Source organism: Aethalodelphis obliquidens, unplaced genomic scaffold (assembly GCF_003676395.1).
Source record: "Aethalodelphis obliquidens isolate GAN/ISIS:26980383/991018 unplaced genomic scaffold, ASM367639v1 scaffold12, whole genome shotgun sequence".
NCBI lineage: Eukaryota > Metazoa > Chordata > Mammalia > Artiodactyla > Delphinidae > Aethalodelphis > Aethalodelphis obliquidens.
In genome coordinates, this window is record NW_020837956.1 from 21,052,935 (window position 1) to 21,069,711 (window position 16,777).

General features: G+C 42.3%; 1 protein-coding gene across 7 annotated transcripts in view; it reads right to left on the reverse strand.

The window, feature by feature from the left end:
• The window catches only part of CLIP4 (CAP-Gly domain containing linker protein family member 4), a 75,957-nt gene extending 59,475 nt beyond the window's left edge, over positions 1-16,482 (reverse strand). The window contains exon 1 of one of the 7 annotated variants that reach the window (XM_027113482.1): positions 16,203-16,482. The gene's annotated coding sequence lies outside the window, so the exon portion shown is untranslated. Of the gene's footprint in view, positions 1-2,019; positions 2,397-2,488; positions 2,972-4,023; positions 4,154-16,202 lie in introns of those variants that run through there. The other 6 variants (XM_027113479.1, XM_027113481.1, XM_027113478.1 and 3 more) reach the window with 6 other exon arrangements.
• Positions 16,483-16,777: the final 295 nt, after the last annotated feature.

Here is a 16,777-nt window from a genome sequence, read left to right on the forward strand (position 1 = left end):
ACACTTTGGGACTCAGCCATGTTTTTAATGCTCCAGCAAAATGACTAAGTGGTTTTCTTTCTGAGCTGGTTAAGAGGAAGCCACCTTTCAAAACCTCCCTTTCAAAGAGTGGGGTTTCCCATTCAAAACTATTTTTTAAAGTGATCTTCAGAGTGTACCTTTCATTTTTTTGTAGACTTGAGATCCTTAAAGACAGGAACTGTATCTTACACGACTATCACTTGCCCCAGGAGCTAGATTAGTGTTTTATACACATTTAATAAATATTCAAATCCTAGATTTGACGTGGAAAGATGATTCATTCAACAAGATGTAATCAACTTCACTTTACATATTAGATATTTCAAACCCATAGAAGCTACTATATTACCTGAACAATGCAGTGAATATTCTTCATGTTTTGTGTCTGCATTGCATTTTCCCCTGGTCCCATTCCCTTTCTTTCACACGAAAAGCCCAACATTCTACCTTTTGTCCCACTTAAGAAAGCTATACACCTCCACAAACTTCTGTAGAGTTTTAGTTTAGAATCCTTTCCTAAAAGCGATTTCTGGGTCTAAGGATCTGGGAATCTTGGTTAAACCTAGAGATGTGCCTAGCTGGACTGAGTATATACTTTCATTTCAAATCCTACTATGGTTACTTGGTGAGAATGGATTATGTAAAGATATCCAAGATTAAAAGTTGGCCCCAATTAACTGTGTACATAACAGATGCAATAACAAGAATCAACTTCCCCAAAGTTTGATTTACATATGAATCTCATCACCCCGAATCAGCTCTGAGTAAATGCAACTTGTAACATGGCTCTAATATTTTGTATTTTTTTCAGAGATACCTGGTCAATGCGCTAACATTAACGTAAGTGCTAAAAACATAAATGCTCAAAAGCCACATGTGTCTAGTGGCTACCATACTGAACACTGAAGAAAGAACACTCCCCTCATCTCAGGAAGTTCTACTGAATCAAACTCTAGACAAGAAAACAATATACAAATGCCTGAAACAACAAGGAACAAAGGCTAACAACCTAAGCAAGCCTATGGTGGCATACTTAATTATACATAATTAACAAGAGAACAGTAAGCCTAAAAGTAACCAGATGTTCGCAGATTTACACTGGGATAAAGTGTTAAGTTGATTCTGTAACATGAAGATCACTAGTATGTTTCAAAATTGGAGTTGTTATAAGCCATAAAAGACATCATATAAATATTTTTCTAAAAGCCTTGCTGATAGGGGCTGTTTCTGGTAAATCTGAAACGTCCGAAATAAATCCTGCAAAATACTATACCATGTGCCAAATCTTCTATAAAACAAATAAACAAATTCATTCTATTTCAAGATTCAATCTTACAGCCCAGGTAGTCCATATCAAACGAGAGTATTTCAAAATGCATATTTAAATTAGCAAAATAGGATGGAAACCAGGATGGCTTTGCCTCATAAAAATGCAGAAAGCTAGACTTCTGCCAATTTCAATTATCTTCTTTCTCTGCACAGTTGCTTCATGTCCCGCACCACGTGATCTTCTGCCATTTACATGACTTTAATTCGTGCAGAAGATAATATAAATGACAAATGTCAATGTGAAAGTGAAGTACAATTAAAGTATTTGGCGGATGTTTCAAAGGAGGGTGTTTCTTCATCGAAATATTTAAAGGGCACCAATTTATACTATGACGTTGCTACAATGTGAAGCACAGTCTAGCTGGGAACATACAGCAAGTTATCATCCCATGAGAATATCCTCCTCTGATACGTATCAAAACATTGCCTCAGAGTTTAAATTCAAATTGCCTACATAGTCTCTAGATTAATGAACAACCTGACATCTAATTCAAAAGAAAGCTGACATTATAAAGCCACCAATTTAACCCACAAGGATGAGGAGTCTCTGTTTAGCAGTCTCAGCGCAAGTGTTTTCCCTAACTTCCCTTTCCATGATTTAGAATTAAGGAATCTCGGGGTAGCAAACGACTGGAAGCAGAGTCATTTGTCTTAGCTTTGAATTCTCACCGGCAAAAGATTTCTCAAACAGCTTATTAAGCAAGGGGAGTAATGAGAGATGTGAAGAGGCCCCTTTCAGGAAAACCACGAAGGGCTGGGTACAGCACGCTGCCCACCGCTGCGCGCGAGACGCTCTCCCAAGGGCGTCGGGGCGGTCAAAGCTGGAGCTGCGGAGCGGGGGCCGGAACTCAGTTCCGCCGTGGGGTCCAGCCCGTCCCACACACCTGGCAGCATCTCATCCTGAAGTTAAACCGGCGGTGAGGAACAGAAACCAGAAACCCGGCTCCCCGCCTGTGAGCCGTTCCAACCCCGCCCTCGCCCCAGGGAGGCCTCCAGAAGCCGGCGACTCCGGCGCCCACTGCAGGCGACCGCGGGGCTCCCAGCGCCTCCGCGCTGCCCTCCCCGAACCGTCAACCGGCCCTCGAGCACCCGCACCCCCGCCCGCCCGGCACGGAGCCCCCGCGCCCTCCCGCCCCACCTGCCTCCTCCTGTCCTCTCCGGGCGGCCGACGGGGAACGCAGGGGCGCGGAGAGAAGGCTAAGAGGCGCGCTTCTCCTCCCCGCACCGCTCTCCGGTAGCCGGCCGCGAGGCCTCCCGCCGCGCCACGCTGCGCAGCGCAGCTCCGCGACCTCGCCCGGCCCCTCCCGCCTGCCGCCTCCGCGCCGCGCGCGCCGAAGCCTGGCCCCACGCGGGGTCGGCGCGCGCGCGCGCAGTACAGGCGTCCCGGCGGCGCGCAGGCTTCGGCCCAGGCCCGCGCACGCGCCGGGGAGGGGAGACAGGCGGGGAGCGCGCGCCTGAGCTCGCCGCCTCCTGCCTTCGACCCCGGAGCCCCTCCGCAGAGCGACGGTTGAGGCTCGAGGTTAGAAAGGTCTGGTGGGCTTCGGGCGTCAACCCTGCGAGGATGGGGCGCCACTGTGGTATTTCCACCGCAGCCGAGGCAGGCTCTCGGCGGAACCCCGCCTGGCCTTAGGCCATGCTTGGGGAAACAGCCCATGGCACGCTGAACAGACGCTCCTCCGTCAAAGCCCTTAGCTAGACCAGTCTGACTGGCCTCCCAGTCCCACATCCCTGGGCTGGAAGCACTCCAACACCTTCTTAGGGGCAGGCACCACGTCTTACCCTTTTTAGGCTCCCCAGTATCTAGCCCCATGCATCGCCCAGAATAGCGCCATCAGTCAATTACCTGTTTGCAGGTCTTGCTGTAAAAAGCCTAGTCAAGGCTATAGCCAAGTTGAATGATTACACCCAAGGGTGTCAGTGTAGAGGCAGAAGAGGATGCATGAGTAGTCGTCCCAGAAGTTTATTTCCCCTGATGCTTTGCTCCCTTCTCACCCCCTTCTCTCCTTCCCCCCTTCTCCATCCCCCAAGAATCAGAAAGTGGTGATGAATGCTGACATCCTGGTCTGTGGAAGGAAAGGTGTTACTTGACACTTAATGAAGGGACTTAATGAGTCCATTGTTTCCCCATGACTGAAGTTTGTAACAGGGAGCCAGTAGTGTTCCCCTGTAACAACTTTCTCTGAGGCCTTTTTATTCTGGCTCTGATATACCAACTACTACACTGTACTTCCACGTTCACCAAATGCAGTGCCTGGCAAGAGCAAATGTTGGACAAATTAATGTCAACCACGACTCTTCAAGAGCAGAGGTAAGTGCTCGGGCACTCAAGAGCATCTTTTCCTGTTAGAATAATTGATTCCAGACCCTGGAAAAGACCCCCCTCCATTTGCTTGAGTCCTCCTTACGATATCCTCCCACCAAGTTGCCATAGTTGAGCACCTCCAGTAACCAGGAATTCACTTCCTTTGAAAGCAGCCATTTCATCTTTGACCAGCCTTGTTGAAAAGTTCTTCCTACCTTAGAAGCTAAAATACAGTTCCCTGCATCTCTTCCTTATTGGGTTCTATTTCTACCCTGAAGACTCCAGATCATGTCCAACTCCAAGGAATCCAGGGAAAGCATTCTCAGTCCTTTAGGCTGCTCCTTATGAGACATGCTTAAGATTCCACTCACCAGCATTTTAAGGGTCTCTTTATGGTGCATCCCAGCTTGTCTAGAGCTCTCTTAAATGTGACGCTCAGGAACGAATGGGGTGTCCTGTTGAGTGCAGAGAGGAGAGAGACTGCCACCTGTTTCTTGGCCCTATGCTTCTATTAGCATAGCTCACAGTATCGAAATACTCATTTGCGACAGTCACATCCCATTGTGGAATCGGGTGGAACATACTGTCAACTAAAATTCATAGCGCTTATGCAACGTTTAAACACCATGACCATCCCACAGTCCCTGGTCAGCTGCCAGTTTCTCTGTCCCTGCAGGTTCAGCACCTTATGCACTCTCAGGGATGATGATGTGACACAGATGCTTCCTCCTCCCTTCGGGGGTTCCGCCTCCCTCTCTCTGCTCTCATCACACCCAGTTCTCGTCTGACCCCACCCACCTCTTTGACTGGTTAAAAGAAGGAAAATAATCTGCCCTTGGTTGGCTTGAAGCAACTGTAAATAAGCCCTATTGTCAGTAAGCCACAGAAATTCATAAAGGTCTATGTGTAACAGAAGGTGCTGTTGGCAAACTTTCCACATATACAGTTCACTTTATTGCTGATTTAAATTATCCCTCTGAGAAACCACTGTTAGTGGTTGACAGGCTGTGGCTGGCTGAGTTACTTTTCACTATAATGAAAGTCTCTGTGAGAACCAGCCCCGCCACTAGCTTTTTCTGCTACGCCCAAACACTATACAGTGCCTTGGCAAATTCCCAGGATACCAAGCCATTAGAGAGAGAATCTCCCACTCACTTGCTTACATTTACTGAAAAAACTGAAGTTACTCCCTAGACCATCATCAAGAATGCAAGCACTGATTGGAGTCATGCTTCTTGGAACACCCCATGGGTTATACAATCCTCAGACCAGGAGTTGGACTGGGTAATGATATGGGGCCAGAACTGGGAACATGAAACGTCCACTGGGATGGGAAGGCACATGGGGAAATGGTCCAGCTGCAGCTGCTGAGATTCAGTTATATCTGAAGGCACAACAAGGTTCCTGGACAATGTAGCAATAAACCACAGTCCCAGGAGGTGACCAGCCTCAGTGGTCAGCATCCATGTGGAGAAGGGGACATTACTGACTGACCACAGTTTGATTCCTACCTATGGGATCTTACTTGCCTTCACTTTACCAATGAAGAATCAGACTCCAGGAGGCTGTGGAACTTGCTCACTGTACCCTGGGACAGAAATAGGATTCAAACCCTAGTCTGTCTATCATGAAGGCCTGTGTTGATCCACAATTTTGTATTATCTGCACAGGGTGTACTTTGGGGCATTCAGGACACAGAAATGCTGCGTTGAGCAGCAGGGATCATTGAGAAATTCAGATAGCCAATCAGAATGTCAGCATCAGGAAGGTCTGTCAGGGGCTAACAGGACCACAGTCCATGAGAAAATGGTTGGGGAAGAAAATCAAAAGAAGACAGTGTCACTGCTGGTACGTGGACTGAGGTATTGGGCAGGATATGATTCACGGGGGAGGAAGACAAGGGCTTGTTTCCAGAATGTGAGTGTACAGGAGACATCCAGCTGTTAGAATTGGGGTGCCAGATTGGAGACCAACTAGCAGAGGTAGTTAAATATAGACTATCAGAGCCCTGGGTAGGACCCCTAAAATCTTCCTATCATGTTTGCAGATGATAAAATCATCACCATAAAAAACCCAACAGAATCAACTATTAGACATTATACGTGAGTACAACAAGGTTGCCAAATACAAGATCAATTTCTAAAAATCAGTCGTTTCCTCTACTTCATCAGTAAGCACCCAGGAAATATAATAGATTGTAAGAGACCATTCACAATATCAATAAAACTCTAAAGCACAATATTCAGGAATTAACCTAGCAACTTGCAAGAACTTTATGGAGAAAATTAAAGTTCTATTTAAGGACATAAAAGAAGATTAAAAAAAAGAAGATATACTATGGATAGGATGACTTTACAGTGTAAAAATATCCATTTAATCTCTAAATTCAACGTTATACCAACCAAAATTCCATCAGGAACTCAAATTTTAAGGAACTTCCATAAAGTTACAAAATAGATAAGGAAAAATAAAATTTTAAATAGTTAAATCAATTTTGAACAACAAGAACAGAGAGAGGAAACCTACCCTGCCTGACATTACGTCATTACTACATAGTGATAAAAATAGTATGCTACTAGTACAGAAACAAATGGAACAGCCACACAGAATAGAACCCTCAGAAGCAGACCCCTGGGACCTCAATATATGTAAATGTGGGGCTGCAAATCAGTGAGAAAAATATAAATTATTTAGAAGATGGTTTGGGGGAAACTAGATTAGTTTAAGAAGAAAAAATAGAGTTGGATGCCCCATGTCTACCATATTCAAAGTGAACTCCAGATTGATCAAAGATCTACATGTGAAAAGTAGGTAGAATGTAGGAGAAAATCTGTATGAATCAGGGGTAGGGATTTACTTCATAAAACAAGACGGCAAAAGTGCAAACCTTAAAACAAAAGACTGGGTGACTTGACTATATCACAGTGAAGGTTTCTCTTCAATGAAAAATACCATGGAAAAAATTAACAGGCAGCTGACAAATCGGGAGGAGATAGATATTCAAAAGCAGCTAGGGATTCATATCTAAAATATGTAAGTAACTTTTGCAAATCAACAAAAAGAAGTCAGAGAATCCAATATACAAGTGAGAAAAGGATAGGAATAGGTGATTCACAGAAGGGAAAGCCAGGATAGCAAGCACACAGAAGAGATGCTCAAACTCACTAGTAATGAGAGAAAGGAAAGACAGACAGTGTGATACTGCTGATAGCCACTGGTTTGCTGGTATATATCTTAAAAACAGCTGGGAGTTGAGGGAGAGTCCTAATTTGTAGTGTTTGTCAGTTTCCATGGTACAGATACTCTCACCCCTGCTGATTTCAAGCTACCAGTGTGAAGTCACTGAACAAGAAATTGGGAAGAAATGTGCTCAGTCAGCTCTCATGAGTCAACTCCAACACACCACTATTTACCCATCAACCTGGCAAAAGTCAGAAAGATAATCCCCAGTACTGGCAAAGATTTGGGGAAATGGGAATCCTCATGCACTGCTGATGAGAATTTAAACTGCTAAATACATTCTGTAGAGCAATTTGGTAACATTTAGTAAAACAAACAAAAAAAATATCAGCATTCTTTATAACTCAGCAATCACCTTCATAGATATGCCTCAAAGGAACCATTACAAGGGTCCTATAGGAGCTTCCAGGAAGCCAGTTTCTCATTTACTAGGTGATCTCTTCCAGTCCCTGGCTTTAAATACCATCTCTATTTTCATGATTCCAAAATGTCTGTCTCCAGCCCTGAACTTCAGACATATATTCATTTGTCTACTCAACATCTAATCTAGAGTATGCTCTAGATTAATAGACATCTGTTAATAGGCATCTCAAATATAACATGTTCAAAATAGAACCCTTACCCATAACCTTCCCATATCAATAAATGGCAACTCTACTCTTCTGTTGGCTCATAGAATCATCCTCTCCTTCTTTCATATTTCTGAATTCCACAAACTGAAGTCCCTTCCTCATTCTTCAAAAAAAAAAAAAAGTTCATGACATAATTTATTAATGAAGAAATTTCATCAATACCACTGAAATCCTTACAAATCAATAGTCACCAGAGATCCCAGGAACTTCCTACTGATGCTACTCGGGCTTGCCTTCCCCGACCTACGTCCTTTTCTTTCTCAGGACTTCAAATAGGGACTGCCTGCTGAAACGGACTGCAAACTGAAGACCTCACAAGCCTTATCATCTGAATCTGTGGTTCTCATTCCCTGTTGCACATTCACATCATCTGGATACCTTTCACCAAATACGTGAATCCTAAAGACTCCCTCAGGTATTCTAATTCAACTGATCTCATTTAGATCCAGCCTATTCTATAAGTTTATCCTCTCTTTCATTAGCCTGCTTCCGAAGAAGACAATAACAAATGAATTTTTCAGAACCACCTGTTCCTGTGCGGGGCCCTCCAGTTGGCGCCACTCACAAACATCTCGTGACATAACCACTTTTAAGAGTCTTCTTTACAGTCCGACATAAAAGAAAAAGGAACAAAGGGAATTTTTCATGGCATCAGGATCAAAACTGCCGCTGTTGTACAAGAGCTCAGTCTTTCATACTGGTCACTCCAGTTTGGGGCCACCAAGACAACTCCAGAAACATCTCTAGCACACAAAGAGAGCATCAGGCCAGTTTCCACTAGGATGTTCATTCCAGTACTGCCTCCCCCCCGCCGCATTGAAACTGACTCTACTCAAGCCTCTAGATATAACTATCATTCTATAGAAATTGTGAGTCATAAAGGAATATCACAGACAACACCAGGAGGATGCCATCCGCCAAATCCAAAATGTGGGAACTTCTACAGGGCAAAGAACCAATTCCAAAAAATAGCTAAGGGGAACGGCTATAAATCAAGAGACGTAAGAGCTATATCTCCACAACCTGTAATATGCATACCTTGTTTGGACCTGGATTCAAACAAAGAAGTGTAAAAAGACCTCTTGAGACACCTGGGGGAAATTTAGTCCAAATTGGATACCAAATGACACCAAGAATTTTTTGTTGATTTTGTTATGTATGATAATGACATGATTTTGTTTTTATTTTAAAAAATCCTTATCTGTTAGAGATTCATACTAAAGAATTTATGATAAAATGTTTAATATCTGGAATTTGCTTTAATATGCTCCATTATTTTAAAAAAGTGTGTGGTGGGAGGGATAAATGAAAAGAGAATGACAAAATATTGATAATTATTACAGCTGAATAATAGGAAAATTATTTTCTCCTTCTGTGTAAATTTGACATTTTTTTTTCCCAATTAAAAGTTTTAAGGGCTTCCCTGGTGGCGCAGTGGTTGAGCGTCCGCCTGCCAATGCAGGGAACACGGGTTCGTGCCCCGGTCCAGGAAGATCCCACATGCTGCGGAGTGGCTGGGCCCGTGAGCCATGGCCGCTGAGCCTGTGCGTCCAGAGCCTGTGCTCCACAACGGGAGAGGCCACAACAGTGAGAGGCCCGCGTACCGCAAAAAAAAAAAAAAAAAAAAAGTTTTAAAAGAAGAAGCTCCAGGAGGACAGAAGTTTTCGTCTATTTCTGTCACTGCTATATCCTCAGTAACTAGAACATATCTAGTATCGGGCCCATAGTAAAAATTTAATAAATATTTGTTGATTGAATGGGCCTGGTCCTTTAAGATTTCAGTCTCAGTAAAGGTAGATTATTATGTCCAAGGAATTTAGAAATCACAGAAGTTGTCTTTGTATCACATGCATGCACACACTCTAAAGTGGGAGGCATTCATACATCACTAAAGCTACATCAAGTTGTCTTTCCAGCAGCTGTTTACAAAACCAATACAGCTTCATCTCTGTTCACTGGAAATCAGCAGCTGCTATAATAACATCTTGATTAGGGGTTGAGAGAATGTCAGACCCACTGGAACTTCCTGAGAGTGGGTAGAGAGCACCTTGCACCTTGTCAACAATGGATCAAATGACTCACCTAACAAAGAAAGCCATTGACAGACCCATTAGCTGGTACTGAGTCATGAGAAAGTCTCCTTTGTGACAAAAACAGCATTGATAATAAGATCGGTTCTGACATTCCATACCTAACCATATTTGCAACAGCAGGGAACAGTTAAAGTAAAAATAAGTGTGAATTGCTTTTTTAGATTCACATGGGGTTCAACCCAAGAAGAAGTTATAGTCTATCTTTTCAAGGCCCATCAAAATATATCAGGCAATATCTTTATCATCATCAAGGTAATCACAACCCTAATGCACTTCTGAGGAAAAGCCACCTGAGTTTCTAACGAGGGAAAAAGAAGGAATCTGTCAGCACTCTTCAAAACAGAAACCCCGCCTAACCTTTATGTCCCATATCTGATATACTCTCTTAAGGAAAGCCTGAAACAAAAGCATATTTTAAAATTCGAGCATTTTAAAGTGAAATTAAGCACCTAAGAATAGTTACCTTGAGTCTTAGCCTTTATCAATTCAATTTCTGTAGATTTTTTTAAAATAGCAAATGATTTTTATAAATGATTTCTCCACAGACAGCTTAGGTTTTATATTTAATATGTGCTCAATAATGACCTGCATTCAGAATGGAGCTGAGGCAAGTTTTACAGATGCCCTTAGGGGTTGGAAACCTACTCTTTCTGCGTTTCACATCACACTTCATCAACCACTTTGCCGCATAACAGTAACGCGGCAACCACTTAGCTATTACGTAGTAATGTAAGAATATATTAATTTTTTGGATATGTGCCCATTGCACAAAAGCACAGTGCCAGAAAGAAAAAAACCCAGCCACTCAGCTTTCTTGGGTGCTGTCCATCCAGCAAGGTGCTGATGTTTCTCCAGCTTCACCCATGCCCTAACTCAGAATTCAACGCAGGGAGTCTCTCAAGGTTCAGCTTGTCAAGTGAGGCAGCACACGCCTGCTAAGGAGCTGCATTTCACCAATTTAGAGGAATCGTTGCTAGTAACAATAGCCTAGCATCTTTGCAAGCAATGGCCAGAGACATCATGGACACTGTGTGTCTCTGTTGCAAAGACTACTGGCCACGCTCAGATCTCTGATGCATCTGAGATCGGGCACCTCCTAGCACACTGGTCCACACGGTCCTCAGCTCCTGCCATCCAAAGAGGCCCAAGAAAAGAGGTGTGACCTGTGAGGGGAGCTCCTGGTCCTCCTTTGTCAAGCATGTACTAAATAATTCTAAGTATCATGAATGCCATTAGATACTGCCCTGTCCTCAGGGAGCTTATAGCCTAACTGAGAGGAAAAAAATTAAAATTCTCCAAAAAATGGGAAGCAGGATAGAATCCCGGGCTTTGAAGTCAGACTTATAGGGTTTGCCTGGAACCGAGAGTGTTCCCAGGTTACGGCACTTTCAGTTTTAAAACAAAAACAGTGCCAGGGTTACCGGAATAAGTTGGTCACCCTACAGACAGATGCAAGTTCAAGTTTCATTACCTTTGGGACCTTAACAAATAAAATAACTTCTCAAAGACTCGGATTCCTCATTTATAAAATGGGTATCAGCGTAGTACTACCGTACCACATATTTCTTCTAAGAATTCAATAAGCTATTGTATAAAGAGAACTAAGCACAGTGCCTACTATTGAATAGTTGATCAATAAGTGTTAATTCTGTATATACGATCAATAATACAAGATAGCATATAATGAAAGACTGAATGAGATGTTTGTGGAACTAAAAACAATGGGATAAGAGATAATTGGATCATTAAGAAAAAGTTCCATAGTGATAGACTCAACAGAAAAAATATAGATTGCCCAATTCAATTTGAATGTCAGATAAACAACAAGTAATTTTTTAAGTATAAGTATGTACTGTACTTTTAAAAGTTATTTGTTATTTATCTGACATTCAAATTTAACTGTCTATCTAGGTATTTTATTTGCTTAAAATGGCAACCCTACATAGAGGAGGTAGAACTCAATTCGTCCTTTAGAGGAAGAGGGAAGAAAGAAATGCCAGGCAGAGGGATACCCATGAGCTGCAGCGGACCAAAGACAGGAGCAATGCATGGGATGCCTTGTAAGTTTTTAGAGCAAACACTTTGAGATCCAGGCTTAAGAGCCTAGATTTAATGCAGAATATATGGGAGAGTTAGAGGTAAGGTGCAGGGTCCTGGGATAAGGTGAGAATCCAAAGGAAGAGATGCTTCACAGAAAGAATGAATGAGACATTATGAAGGAAAAGAGTGGATTCCATATTTTGAAACCAAGCCACTTTGAGAGGGACTTTGTAGCCAAGGAGATCAAGTATGTGGCTATCATTATAGTTAGGTAAGTGGCCTGAATTCAGCCACGTCACTCCTGGTGGCAGCAGGAATGGGGGGGAAAAAGGGGTTGGATGCAGAGAGATATTATGAAGGAAGGCTATATGGAGAAGGCAGTAATTAAAATTCTAATGTGAATGTGTACTTTCGCTATAAAAACTTTTTTGAATCCCTGCAGGATCATTATTGGTGACCTAAATAAACAATTATGTATAACTCTAGAGAGGCATCTTGAGATAAGTTAATTCAGACCAAGAAAAAAAAAATAGGGCATTTAATGCCCTCTTTGCTCTTCCCTTAGTAGTAAGAGGAGATTAAAGCTATGGGATTCATACATTTCCCTCCTCGCTTTCCCCCCTCCTCGGAGACTCCACAGGGTTCTCCTGCCCGCCAGAAATGACAGAGCCCTTCAAAGAGAGTGAGTTCAATGCAGCCAGGCAGTGAGGGGACTGGGAAACTCAGGGCAACTTCCCTTGGGGTCTGTGTTACTATTTTGGACCTCCCAAGCAAGTTACTTTTTCCTGATATGTGTACATGAAATTCTACTCTTGTAGCAAATGAAAAAGGTACAGACCCATTTGGTAGCTTTTCCCCAGAAGGGCAGTGCTTCTCCTTAGAAACACTCCCTGGCATGAGCCTGTAACTCTGATTCAAAGAAGCAAAGGGTTCAGAATATCTGCCTTGAGGTATATGTGAAACCAAAACCCAATGATCCTAAAAGAACCAGACCCCAAAGATCTGCTTAGAAACTCAGCTCTAAGCATTTTATCAGCTTCTGATTGCTCACACTGACATTCTTTTTATTTTTTGAATTTTATTTTTTTTTTATACAGCAGGTTCTTATTAGTTATCTATTTTATACATATTAGTGTATATATGTGAATCCCAGTCTCCCAGTTCATCCCACCACCACCACCACCACCACCACCACTTTCCCCCCCTTGGTGTCCATACACACTGACATTCTTCAAGGTCATTTCCCACCTCTGCCAAGCGTGATAAAGCCCACCCCTTCCAGACTGCCCTCTGCATCCTTGTGCATGACATTTCTTATGCTTACATTTTGCATCCAGTCAATCTCTATCTTTCCAAATCCTGCTACTCTTCCAGAGCCTTCCTACATCTCACCTCTTCCGTGGAGAGCTGGCTCCCTATCTACTCCAAACTACTACTCCTAATTTCTCCCTTTCACTTAAGGAAGGACACATATTAAAACCCAACTGTGGGCTTCCCTGGTGGTGCAGTGGTTGAGAGTCCGCCTGCTGATGCAGGGGACATGGGTTCGTGCCCCGGTCTGGGAAGATCCCACGTGCCGCGGAGCAGCTGGGCCCGTGAGCCATGGCCGCTGAGCCTGCGCGTCCGGAGCCTGTGCTCCGCAACGGGAGAGGCCACAACAGTGGGAGGCCCGCGTACCGCAAAAAAAAAGAAAAAAAAACTGTAAACTATTTTGTATTAGTTGCTTATATGGAGGCATTTTGTTCAGCCTTCCCAGTGAGGTCTGTAGATTCCATGAGGGCAGGAATTATTTCTTTTTGCCTAAAAGCACAAATACCTACTTTCTGTATTAAATTTTAAAAACTAAAGTCATAACAAATGTATCACACTGATGCAAGATGTGAGCAGAAACTGTGAGGGGCTTGAGAGGCTTATAGGAATTCTCTATACTGTATGCTCAATTTTCTATGAACTTAAAACTGCTCTTCAAAATTGAAGTCTACTAATTAAGAAATGTTTAATTTAATATCTTTTTCCAAATCCTGAGTTCCATTCTCTCTTTCAAGAAACAGAAAGAAGCAAAGAGAGACAGGGGCAAAGAAGACATTTAAAAGATAGACCTACATATAAAAGTCAATTGCTTTCCTATATATTAACAATGAACAAATGGATTCAACATTAGAAACACAACACCATAAACACTAGCACAAAAAAAAAAATCTATATGAGGAAAACTAGAAAATTCTGATAAAAGAAAGAAGATCTAAATAAATATAGCGGTATTCCATGTTCATGGATAGGAAGACTCAATATTATTAAGATGTCAGTTCTTCCCAACTTGATCTATACATTCAATGCATTTCCAATCAAAATCCCAGTAAATTATCTTGTGGATAAGAACAAACTGATTCTAAAGCTTGTATCGAAAGGCAAAAGGCCCAGAATAATCAACCCAATATTGAAGAAGAACAAAGTCACAGGACTGACAAGACTCAATGTAAAGACTTAACCATAACACTATAGTAATCAAGACAATGTGGTATTGGCAAAAGAAAAGACAAACAGATAAATGAAACAGAATAGAAAGCCCAAAAATATACCCACACAAATAGAGTCAACCAATCATTGAAAAAGGAACAAAGGCAATTCAATGTAAAAAGGATAGTGTTTTCAACAAATTGTGCTGGAACAACTGGACATCCACATGCAAAAAAATTAATCTAGACACAAATCTTACACCTTAAACAAAAATTAACTCCATATAGATCATAGACATAAATGTAAAATGCAAAACTGTAAAACTTCTAGAAGATAATAACATAGGAGAAAATCTAGGTGACCTTGCATTTGGTCATAACTTTTTACATACAACATCAAATACACAATTCATGGAAGAAAAAATTAACAAATTGGACCTTATTAGAATTAAAACCTTCTGCTATGCAAAAGACCCTGTTAAGAGAATGAAAAGGCATCCATAGACAGGGAGAAAATTTTTGCAAAACACATATCTGATGAAGGACTTGTACCCAAAATATACAAGAACTCCTAAAACACACCAATAAGAAATCAACCCAACTAGAAAAATGGGCAAAATATCTGAATAGCCTTGACCACAGAAAATACACATACAGATGGCAAGCAAGCACATGAAAAGATGCCCAACATTGTAAGCTATTAGGGAAGTGTAAATTAAAATGAGATATCACTACAAATAGAATGCTAAAATCACCATTAGAATGCTAAAACCCTACACAATGACAGTACCAAATTCTGGCAAGAATTTGGAACAACCAGAACTCTCATTCATTCATTGTCGATAGGATTGAAAAATGGTACAGCCACTTTAAAACACAGTTTAACAGTTTCTTACAAAGCTGAGTATAGTCTTACCACATGATCCAGCGATCTCATTCCTAGGTGATTTGAAAACATTATGTCCATACAACACATGCACATAAATGTGTATAGCAGCTTTATTCATAATTACAAAAAGATTGGACACAGCTAAGACATCCTTCAATAAGCGAATGGATAAACAGATTGTGGTACATCTATACAATGGAATATTATTCAGCAATAAAATGTAATGAGCTATCAAGCCATGAAAAGACTTGGGGGGAATCTTAAATATATATTGTTAAGTGAAAGAAGCCAGTCTGAAAAATCTACAATACTATATGATTCCAACCATATGACATTCTGGAAGAGGCAAAACTGGAGACAGTAAAAAGATCATTGGTTGCCAGGGGCTGGGGAGGGAGGGAGGAAAGGACAAATATATGCAGCATGGGGATTTTTTTTTTTTTTTTAATTTTATTTATTTATTTATTTACTTATTTATTTATGGCTGTGTTGGGTCATCGTTTCTGTGCATGGGCTTTCTCTAGTTGCGGCGAGCGGGGGCCACTCTTCATCGCGGTGCGCGGGCCTCTCACTGTCGCGGCCTCTCGCTGCGGAGCACAAGCTCCAGACGCGCAGGCTCAGTAGTTGTGGCTCACGGGCCTAGTTGCTCCGCGGCATGTGGGATCTTCCCAGATCAGGGCTCGAACCCGTGTCCCCCGCATTGGCAGGCAGATTCTCAACCACTGCGCCACCAGGGAAGCCCAGCATGGGGATTTTTAAGGGCAGTGGAATTATTTTTTATGATATTATAATGATGAATACACAACATTATGCGCTTGTCAAAACTCATAGTCTGTACAACACAAAGAATGAACTCTAATGTAAACTATGGACTTTAGTTAAAAATAGTGTATCAATACTGGCTTATCAATTGTAAAAAGGAAAAAACTAAAAGGTGGATTGTGAAGCATTTTTAATTTATTCAGGTTTTTAAGCACTGAACTGACTTTCTGACTTTTTGATGCTATTGGGTAGGAAAGGATGCATTTATGTAAAACATACCTAAATTGCCTCACAGTCTATGTCCAGTTACTGAAACCCGTGTTAATTTGTCCAAAATAATAGTATGGTTTGTCCAGAATGCTCACCTGTGCCTTAGCAGAAATGAGACTTCACCAGAGGCCTAGGCGGGCACAAGATTCATTATATGATGAAACTTACCCACATCATGTCACGGTCTTCTTAATGTCATCCAGAAAAGATTTTTTTTCAATTTCTCATGGGTCTTCCTCAGCAAGAGCACAAATTGTTTAGAGTGTTGGCTGGGAGTGTATGGAAACAGGTGTATTCATAATGGGCTCCCTTGGGCCCATATGCAGATTCCAGCTAGAGAAATCCTGGGTGGTGGTGGCAGGCTTTGACTTGCCTCCCTGGGGTGGAGCCCTCCTTTAAGTGTACTAGCCTCCTTCTCTACAGGCAGCAAATACACAATAATGACATTGCCTGTGGTGCTATGGTTACCAGATTTAAAGGGCCAGAGGCCATTAGCTATGACCCTTAACCTACCTCTTACGCTCTGGCAGCAATGGCAGAGGAGGAGGAATCGTTAATGGGGCCTGGCCCTTCACTTCATGGCAAGGAAGAAGCCTGGGAAGCTGAAGATACTCTCCCAAAGAGAGATGGGGGAACCAATACCCCGACTCATTCTTCTCCCTCCCTCCAAGTTCCTGCCAATGCCTCTCAAAGGTGGGAGCCCTAGGGCCCTGCCCACCCCCCAGGGTACCGAGGCTTGGCAG